Below are 10505 nucleotides of genomic sequence, written 5' to 3'. Positions count from 1 at the left end.
TTTAAAAGAGGTGGAAAGGCAAATAGATGACTCCACAGTCATAGTGGGAGACTTAAATACACCACTTTCAATGAACGATAGAACAGCTGGAAAGAAACTCAACAAAGATGCAGAAGAGCTGAACAATACAATCCACCAACTTGACCTTATAGATATCTACAGAGCATTTCACCCAACAGCAGCACAATATACATTCTTTTCCAGTGCACATGAAACATTTTCCATGATACACCATATGTTAGGCTATAAAGCAAGCCTTAATATATTGAAAACATAAATATTGCAAAGCATCTTCTCAGATCATATATGCTGTGTCTTTTGCTGGGTCTTTGATTCTGTTTTTTTTTCCTGTCCCTCCACCACTCTCTCACTGTTTAAATTCTTACAGCTTTATAGTAAGTCTTGATCTTAATGTGACCCCTCTCTGTTATTTTCCATCCATGTCTTGGCTATATTCTTGGCTTATAAATTTTAATATTTTGTTAAAATTCTTAATACATTTTATGATAAATCTTCTTTGGGATTCTGATTGGTTTTGCATTGAATCTATAAATCATTTTGGGGGAAATTTATGTCTTTCAGTATTGAGTCTTCTTATCTATAAACATCTTATCTTTCCATTAAAAAAAAAAGTCTTTAGAAATGTCTGGTTAAGAAGCTTTATGATTTCCTACATATAAGTCTTATAATCTTTTGTTGGGCATTTTCCTGTTGTTGTTGTTAGGTGCATTGAGTTGAGTTTCCATAACTGAGCCATTGTTGCAGCCACTGTGTCAATCCATCTCATTGAGGTCCTTCCCCTCTTTCACTGACCCTCCACTTTATCAAGCATGACATCCTTCTCCAGGGAATGGTTCCTTCTGACAACATGACCAAAGTAGGTGAGACGAAGTCTGGCCATACTCGTTTCCAAGGAGCATTCCAGCTGCACTTCTTCCAGGACAGATTTGTTAGTTCTTCTGGCAGTCCATGGTACCTTCAGTGTTTTTCTCCAATACTACAACTCAAAAGCATCACTTCTTCTTTGGTCTTCCTTATTCATTGTCCAGCTTTCACATGCACATGAGGCTATTGAAAATACCATGGCTTGGGTTAGGCGCACCTTAGTCTTCAAAGAGACATTTTTGCTCTTCCGTACTTTAAAGAGATCTTTTGCAGCACATTTGCCCAGTGTAATTCATTGTCTGATTTCTTGACTGTTGCTTCCATTGGTGTTGATTGTGAAACCAAGTAATGCGAAATCTCTGACAACTTCAATCTTTTGTCCATTTATTGTGGTTTTCCTAGATAAATTTCTCAATGCTAGTATAAATGGTACTTTTTTTCTTTCATTTGAATATTTTAACTGCTAGTAGCTGGTGAAAGAAATGCAGTTGGCTTATGGTATATTAATTTAATATTTGGGAATCTTATTTAAATTTTAACAATGTGTAAGTTTCTCTTTTACAATTACATCATCTCTGAATGTTATCTTTGTTTCTTTTTTCTCACTTTTATGATTTTAAAAAAATATCTAATACATTGGCTATTGTTGGGAGTGTTTGTGTCGATTCCGACTCCTAGAAAACACGTACGACAGATTAGAATCGCCCCATAGAATTTCCTAGGCTCTGGTAGCATAGTGCCTAAGGCACTTGACTGCTAACCAGAAGGCTGGAAATTCAAACCCACCAGCCACTCCTGGGACGGAAGACTGGGCAATCTACTTCTGTAGAGATACCACCTCGGAAACCCAAGGAGGGGTCGCTATGAGTCAGAACCAACTTGATGGCAGTGGATTTGGTCTGGTGTTTTGGATTTTTATAGGAGCAAATCACCAGGTCTGTTCTCCTGAGGAGCAGCTGGCGGATTGGAACAGCCCACCATTTGGTAAGCAGATGAGCAATTAATCACTGCATCACAGTACCTTCAAAACAATGTTGAATAGAAATATTGCTAATGAGCATTCTTGTCTTGTGATTTTAAAGAGTTTCCTTATTCCATGATTGATTATGTTTTGTCTCTGTGTGTATATGTATGTGTAGATACAGATATAGAGTCAGAATAAAGAAGTTCTCTTCTATTTCTAGCCAGTTAGTCATTTGTTGTGTAATTATGAATAGTAATTGGATTTTATTGAATTATTTTTCTGCATTTACAAAGAAAATAATGGTTTCCTCTTTTATACTGTTAATGTGTTGAATTATATTGCTTCATTTTTAAATACTGAGCCAATCTTACTTTCTTAGAATGAGTCTAACTTGGTCATATTATATTACCTTTTTTCAATGCATTTACTGGATACAGTTTGCTAAATAATTTGTCTAGGATTTTTGCATCTACAGTCATAAGATTAGCCTATACTTTTCCTTTCTCCTATTATCCTGGTCAGGTTTTGGTATTAAGGTTATGGTAGCCTCTTAATATGAATTTGCTATTTGTCCCTCTCTCTTTACTACTATCCACAAGATTGTAAACCTTGGAATTATTTAATCTTTGAATGTTTTTGGTAAAGCTTAACTATAAAGTAATGTGTCTGATATTTTATTTGAGGGAAGATTTTGAATTACTGATTCAGTATCTTTAATGAATGTTGTTATTATTGTTCGGTGGTGTGGAGTCAGTGCCAACTCATAACACCCCTATGTACAACAGAAGGAAATACTGCCCAGTCCTGTGCCAGCCTCACAATTCTTCCTATACCTGAGCCCATGGTTGCAGCCAGTGTATCAGTCCCTCTCATAGAGGGCCTTCCTCTTTTTCGATGACCCTCTGCTTTACCAAGCACAATATCCTTATCCATGGAATGGTCCCTTCTGACAACATGAGACCAAAGTAGGTGAGACAAAGTCTGGCCATTCTTGCCTTCAAGGAGCATTCTGGCTATACTTCTTCCGGGACAGATTATATAAGGGGATTGAAAATACCATGGCTTGGGTTAGGCGCACCTTAGTAGCACCTAAGGCATTTGACTGCTAACCAGAAGGCTGGAAGTTCAAACCCAACAGCCAATCCTAGGAAGGAAGACTGGGCAATCTACTTCCATAGAGATACCACCTCAGAAACCCAAGCAGGGGTCACTCTGAGCTGGATTTGACTCCACAGCAGTGAGTTTGTTTTCTTTTGTTTAGTTTTCAAAGAGACATCTTTGCTCTTCAACACTTTAAAGATGTCTTTTGCAGCAGTTGTCTGATTTCTTGACTGCTGCAAATGGAGGTCCCAAAAGCTTTACTACATCCATATCATTAAGGTCTACTCTACTTTGGGGAGGCAGCTCTTACCCCAGTCATATTTTGGGTGCCTTCAAAATATCAACCTGAGGGGCTGATCTTCCAGCACTGTATCAAACAATGTTTCAGGGCTATTCATAAAGTTTTCCAGTAATATATCTGACAGTGTTTCACTGCTACTCGTAAGATTTTCACTGGCCAATTCTTTGAGAAGTGGATGGCCCCTTTCTTCTTCTGAGTCTGTCTTAGTCCAGAAGTTCCTCTGAAACCTGTCCACCTTGGGTGATCCTGCTGGTATTTGAATAGCCTCCAACCTCAAAGCAACACACAAGCCACCACAGTACGACAAACTGACAGATGAGTGGTGACTTTAATGAATATAGAACCATTTTTACTTTCTGTTTCTTCCTGAGCCAAATTTGATAATTTACATTTTTGTAGTAATGTGTATATTTTACTTATGATTTTGACATTTATTGGCATGAAGTCACATATAGCATTGCATAGTATTTTAAATCTCTTCTGCAACTACAGTTATGTTTCCCTTTTTATTACTAACAGTGTTTATAAATATCTTCTTTTATTTTCTGAATCAGTCTTGTCAGAGATTTGACAATTTTATTAGCCTTTTGAAATAACCCATTTTTTGACCTTGTTAATGCTCTTTTATAGCCCTCCATTAATTGCTACCAATTTTTTCCTTCTATTTTATTTTTTCCTGCTATTCTTTTTCTAACTTCTTAAGCAGCATGCTTATTTCACAAATTTACAGCCTTTATCTTTTACAGCTATAAGCATTAAAGGCTATAAAGTTTCTCTACCCTCTTTAAAATTTTAAAATTTAATAATAATTAATAGTAGCTACTAATATTTAATCATTTTAACATTTACTAATGTTAAACAACCTTTGCTCTCACTTTACTAAGACATTAAATGTACTTCATCACATTTTAAAATTTTGGTTTAATAGCTTATAATATACCTACTTGAAGGTGAAGATGGGGCAATCTACTTCCGTAGTGATACTGCCTCGGAAACCCAAGGAGGGGTCGCTATGAGTCCAGTCCGACTCGATGGCACATAACAACAACAACAAACTTGAAGGTCTAGTTCTTAGTTCAGTTTTATTTCTACTTGATTTTAATGACTGTCATAGTTGAAACAAATACCTCACAAAAACATATAAATACAAAAATGAAAGACGCACAGTGTTGGGAGCACTTATAAATAAAGAATTATACTTGGTTTTTAGTTCCAAGCACCAACTAGGCAAAGGTTTCTGTTAAAATTTGGTTATAAAATTGTCATCTTCCCTGATCTAAGGCTGTTGCCTTTTTATATTTTTGACAAGTGGTTCAAAAACCACTGACACTCTATTTGGAAGAGTTAGAAAACAACCTTTTTCCAAGTCTAAGTAGGCAGATACAAGAGTTCTAATAGGTGAATCATGGGGTTTAGTTAAGAAAGTGCCATAATAGTGGAAAGATTCCAAACATAGTCTGCAGACATAAAATATTGTGCTAGGTGTTTCAGTTAAGGCCTCTTAGTGTTTTATGGATAATTAGTTACACTTGGTCTTAATCATAATTTTTATGTCAAAGATCTAGATTGTAGATCATTCATCCTTTTATTTTAGACCCAAGTAGCCATAGCATTCACTTATATCCCTACATAACTGAATGTCTTATGATTACAATGCAGGGCACATAGTAGACTCTCAACAGGTGATGGCTGGGTGAACAGATAAATGAATGGTCTATTTGTTCGACTTCCTCTATAGGATATGATCTGCAGGGAGGGACTGCTTCTGATTTGTCTTTGTATCCCAAGTATCTAGCACAATGCCTGCACATAAAACCAGTCACTATCTAGTCAACTCAGGCTCATGGCAATCCCAGGTGTGTCAGAGTAGAACTGTGCTCCACAGGGTAGCTAGTGGCTGATTGTTTGGATGTAAATCACCAGGTCTTGCTAAAAAAAAGGGGGGGCATATCTTTGAGTGGGTTCAAACTGCTGACCTTTTATTCATCAGCCAAGGTCTTCACCATTTGCATCACCCAGGGCCTGTACATTTACCCATTTACCTACTGCCGTCAAGTCCTTTCCAATTCATAGTAACCCTATAGGACAGGTAGAACTGCCCGGCAAGGTTTCCAAGGCTGCAATATTTACAGAAGCAGACTGCCACATCTCTCTTCTATTGAGCAGCTTGTGGGTTCAAAGTACCAAACTTTCAGTTAACATCTGAGCACTTACCACTGTGCCACCAGGGCCCCTTAAGGTCCTGAGCATAGTAAGCACTAAATATTTTTTGGAAAGAAGGAAAGAAAGAAAATCAGAAGGAAGAAAAAGAGAAGAGAGGGAAGAAAACTGTATGTGCTCTTATCTGATGTGTAAATTAACAGAAATGCTTAGTGAGGATGGTCAGTTCAGCTTTGAAATTATTTAGTCTTTTCAGTGCTTATTTTTAATGAGAACAGTCAAAGAAGATTCCCAGGATAGCAATTACCTCTCTGAAAATGCTTTCCCAAGGGGTAGAGGAAATAATGAATTCTATTTTCATGGAGTTTCAAGGCTACTCCTAATTGCCTATGGGTTGGAAAATATTCCTTTATCTTTGAGGTCTTTGCTTAGCTGTATTTTTAGAGTTTAAAAAGCCAACAGAGGGGTCTTTGGCTGGATTATGTTCTTCCCACTTTATCTCTGGTAGTTTGTGGTGGGATAGGATATAATAATACTTCAAGTCACACAGACACTATAATAAGTGGATAAAGTACAGCAAATCAAGGGCTGCTAATATTCAGCGCTGCATGTTCACATGTGGGGTGTACCTCATGCCAGGTTGTTTAATCAGTGGCTCTGACAAAATCACCCGTTTACCTGCAGTGAGGCTCTAGTAATACTTCTAGAAACCAACCCACCGTGACCTCTTGCTGTGGAAGTATTTAAATAATTAAAAACATTCCTATATCAAAGGAATCTCCTTCTCACAGTGAAATCCATCCTTCTATAGATTTTCTTTGCAAAACATTTAGATGAAAGAGAGTGTTGTGTTCTGTGCAGCACCCAGAACTTTTTATTTTATAAATGAGGCCAATGTTTCAAAATCTTATGTGATAAGAATCTTAATAACCATAGATTAGTGTATCCAGCTTCTTGGGATATGTAAAGGTTTGTTCCAAGACAAGTAACCTCTTACATCTCTTACATAAAGAAATGTTTGTTGTTTTTTTTTTTTGTTTGGATCTGGATGAGTTGTTTTTGTTTACACAGGAAATCTCTGGGCAGGAAATCTAAGCAGTGGGTTTCAGGGTCAAATCTCTGAAAATCAGTGAGGAGGGAAAGAAAAGAGCCTGAATGCGCGTGCATGCACACACACACATACACACACACACAAATCATCGTGTCTGACTCATTGTGGAGGAAGCACAAACAACCTCAAGAAAGGCCCTGAGACATAAGATGGGACACATCTGGAACCAAAGTTCAGGAGGAGGAAGTGACACTCAAGTAAGGGAAAGACCACCATCAGAGCATCTTTTTCTTTTTTTTTTAATGACAGCACCACAACAGCAATAGCTTCTAAACCTGAAGCAATTGAAATCCACCCAAACAGGTCCAAGTGGCCTGAAGCCTGCTGTGTGGGACGTTATTGATGAGATTAGCATGCATCTAAGGACACTATAGGAGCTCTGGTAGCATAGTGCCTAAGGCACTTGACTGCTAACCAGAAGGCTGGCGGTTCAAACTCACCAGCCACTCCTCAGAAGGAAGGTTGGGCAATCTACTTGCGTATAGTGATACCACCTCAGAAACCCAAGGAGGGGTCGCTATGAGTGGGGTCCGACTGAATGGCACATAACAACAACAACAACAAAGACAGAATACAGAGCAGGTACCAAGCTGTACAATTTCACCCCTGCATTTTCACCCACAAAGAATATTGGATGAAGTGGAGAAGAAGGAGTGTTGCCACGGCAATGGAAAGAGATGGTCATCAGGAATCTGAAAAGGCAGATCTTTGTCTAACACACCAGGGAGTTGTTCCTGCAGCAGGGTATAATATCCAGCTAGAGAAGAGCTCATTCCTTACATTATAATCTTCTCTTCTCCAAGTAAACTTATAAAGAAAGGCATGCCCTGGCCAATGTGCCAAATATTACACTTTCCATGGCAAACGCATTGGCTGTCGTAATTGAAAAATGTGTTACCAGTTCATAAATCAATTTTCTCAAATTTGGCTTAAGTGGTCATTCCCCGGGCCCTAACACATCCAAATGAACTGATTGAACTAAGATTTGGAAGCAAGAATCAGCTTCCCGGCTTCAGGGACCCCATGACCTCAGCTACCCATAAGGCTCCAACTGAACTGAAGGGCTGCTGAGCAAAGCTATGACTCTAGCCACCTCAAACACCCAGAGGGACTAAAGCCCATTAGGTCCTTCAGTTAGCAATCAATTCTCCACTTTGTACCTTTTCTCTCACTTTTCATGTGACCTTCTGAGTGACTCTCCTGAGCTTGGATTTCAGCTTTCAGTGTCAGTACGCATATTCATTTCCTAGGGTTGCCATAACAAAGTACTTGTCTTAAATATGTTCTCTCACAGCTCAAGAGGTTAGACATCTGAAATTAAGGTGTCCATTGAGCCTTGCTCCCTCTGAAGGCTCTAGGGGAGAATCATTCCTTGCCTCTTCTCGTTGTCTAATATTGTCTAATGTTGTCAGCAATCCTTGGTGTTCCTTGGATTGTGGCAGTTATCACTCCAATCTCTGACTCAGTCTTCATATGACCTTCTTCCCTGTGTGTCTCTATGTACAAATTTTCATTTTGTTATATGGACACCAGTCATTAGGTTTCAGGACCACCCTACTCTAGTATGATCTCATCTTAACTTTATTACATTAGCAATGGTCCTATTTCCAAATAAGGTCATATTGGCTAGTATCTGGAGTTAAGAGTCCAACATATCTTTTTTGGGGACATAATTCATGTACAACAGCCCAAAGACCCCCTACCTCTCTGTTAGTCTGATTTCCTGCTCACCTGTATGTGACACTTTACTGTTTCTAAAGTCTTTCGCTTTCACGATCTCATCTGATAAATACAATAACTCTGAGAGGTAGGCAGTAGGAGGTTCATAAAGAGCGTGACCACTCAGCTCCTAAGTGGTGGAGCTAGAACCTGGCTAGACATTCTGGCTCTGTTTCTATTGTGACATGTTGGTTATATCCTTAAAGTTATATCCTAAATTTGGGGAATCACCAAACTTCTTTTAGCATCATATCTCTGTGAAAATGTTTGAGCATATACTTCCAAAATATGTATGTTTACTTATCTATAAATTATAAAATGTATGACATTTTTAATGTATGACAAATATTAAGTACATTATACAACATACAAAAAACCCAGCTGTTTTAAAAGGGTAATCAAATGAAAATTTTTAAATAATTAATTCACTTGATTATTAATTTTAAAAAATGATTTTTATCTTAATGTAATTATTAACAATATTAATTTTTAGGGAGACATTGTTATACTCTAAGCTTCCATATCTATGAAAATCTTGGTTTAATGCTTTGTGATGTAGTGATTTTCAAGTTTGATCCTCGATTCAACATAGTTTGATACTTAAAAAAAAATAAATTTTTCTTAAAATATATTTTAGATTTACAAAAAGTTGCAAAGATAGTACAGAGAGTTCTCATATATCTGTCACCCAATTTGCCCCATTGTTAACGTCTTAACATTTGTCAAAACTAAGAAACTGACATTGGTACATTATTGTTAATGTTGCTTTTGTTGTGTTCAGATGATCTCATGTGACAGAGTAGAATTGCCCCATAGGGTTTTCTTGGCTGTAATCTTTACAGAAGCAGATCACCAGGTCTTTTCTCCTGCAGAGCTGCTGGTGTTCCAAATGCTAACTTTTCAGTTAGCAACTGAATAACAATGTTATTGTTGTTGTTGTTGTTATGTGCCTTCAAGTCTACTCATAGCAACCCCTCCTTGGTGTCGACTCATAACAACCCCTCCTTGGGTTTCCGAGGCGGTATCACTATACGCAAGTAGATTGCCCAACCTTCCTTCGGAGGAGTAGGTGGTAGGTTTGAACCGCCAGCCTTCTGGTTAACAGTCAAGTGCCTTAAGCACTATGCTACAATAAGGGCTCCTTATTGTTAACTTGGGAGCTCTGGTAGCATACTGCCTAAGGCATTTGACTGCTCACCAGAAGGCTGGTGGTTCAAACCCACCAGCCACTCCTCAGAAGGGAGGTTGGGCAATCTACTTGTGTAATACTGCCTCAGAGTCGCTATGAGTCGGATCCAAGGAGGGGTCACTATGAGTCAGATCCAACTCAACCGCAATGAGTTTAGTGTGGTTCGGTCTGTTCCAGCATGCAATCCAGGGACCTCTGTTGCATTTAATCTTCATGTCTCCCCAGTTTCCTCTATTTTTTGACAGCTTCCCCGTCCTTGTTTTTCCTTATCTTGATAGTCTTGAGAAATATTAGCTAAGAATGCTCCCCACTCTGTGTTTGATGTTTTTCTCATGACTAGACTGGGATTACGGTTTTTTGGAAAGAACACCACAGAGGTGAAGTGCTCTCCTCTTTATTTCAGGGGCACACGATATCCACACAACACCACTGGTGATGTCAACCTTCATCAGTTAGCTAAGATAGGGGTTGTCAGGTTTCTCCACCGTAAAGTAACTGTTTTCGCCATTCTCGTTCTTTGGAATTGAGTCACTCTATTTCCACCCTCACGATAAGGGGGATTGGGAATTAAGCTCTACCTGCTGGATTGGGGAGTATTTGCATACATTGGTTGGATTTTTTTTTTTTTTCCAATCTTCTTTATCTTCTTGTTGTTGAGAACATACACAGCAAAACATACACTAATTCAATGGTTTCTACATGTACCATTTAGTGACATTATGTTTGGATTTTGTAACAAAGATTTGTCTCTTATCCATCATTTCTTTATTTAATCATTTACTTATATCAGTATGGAGTCATTGATATTTATTTTATATTTTGAGTTATAAGCTAATATTATGTTGTTGTTGTTGTTGTTACGTGCCATCGAGTCAGCCCTGACTCATAGCGACCCCTCCTTGGGTTTCCGAGGCAGTATCACTACGGAAGTAGGATATATTATTTATTTATTTGCTCAATTGTTTCCAGCTTTGGTCATTGAGAGCTCTTTCAGGTTAGCTCCTATGTCCCTTTGGCATGCTCGCATCCTTTTTCTTTTCTTTCTTTCTTTCTTTTTTTCTTTTTTTTTTTTTTT

The sequence above is a fragment of the Orycteropus afer genome, unplaced genomic scaffold (genome assembly GCF_000298275.1).
Source record: "Orycteropus afer afer isolate SDZICR_OR568_19922 unplaced genomic scaffold, OryAfe1.0 scaffold00030, whole genome shotgun sequence".
Taxonomy (NCBI): domain Eukaryota; kingdom Metazoa; phylum Chordata; class Mammalia; order Tubulidentata; family Orycteropodidae; genus Orycteropus; species Orycteropus afer.
The sequence above is the reverse complement of the archived record's forward strand: the minus strand, read 5'-3'. Positions refer to the sequence as shown.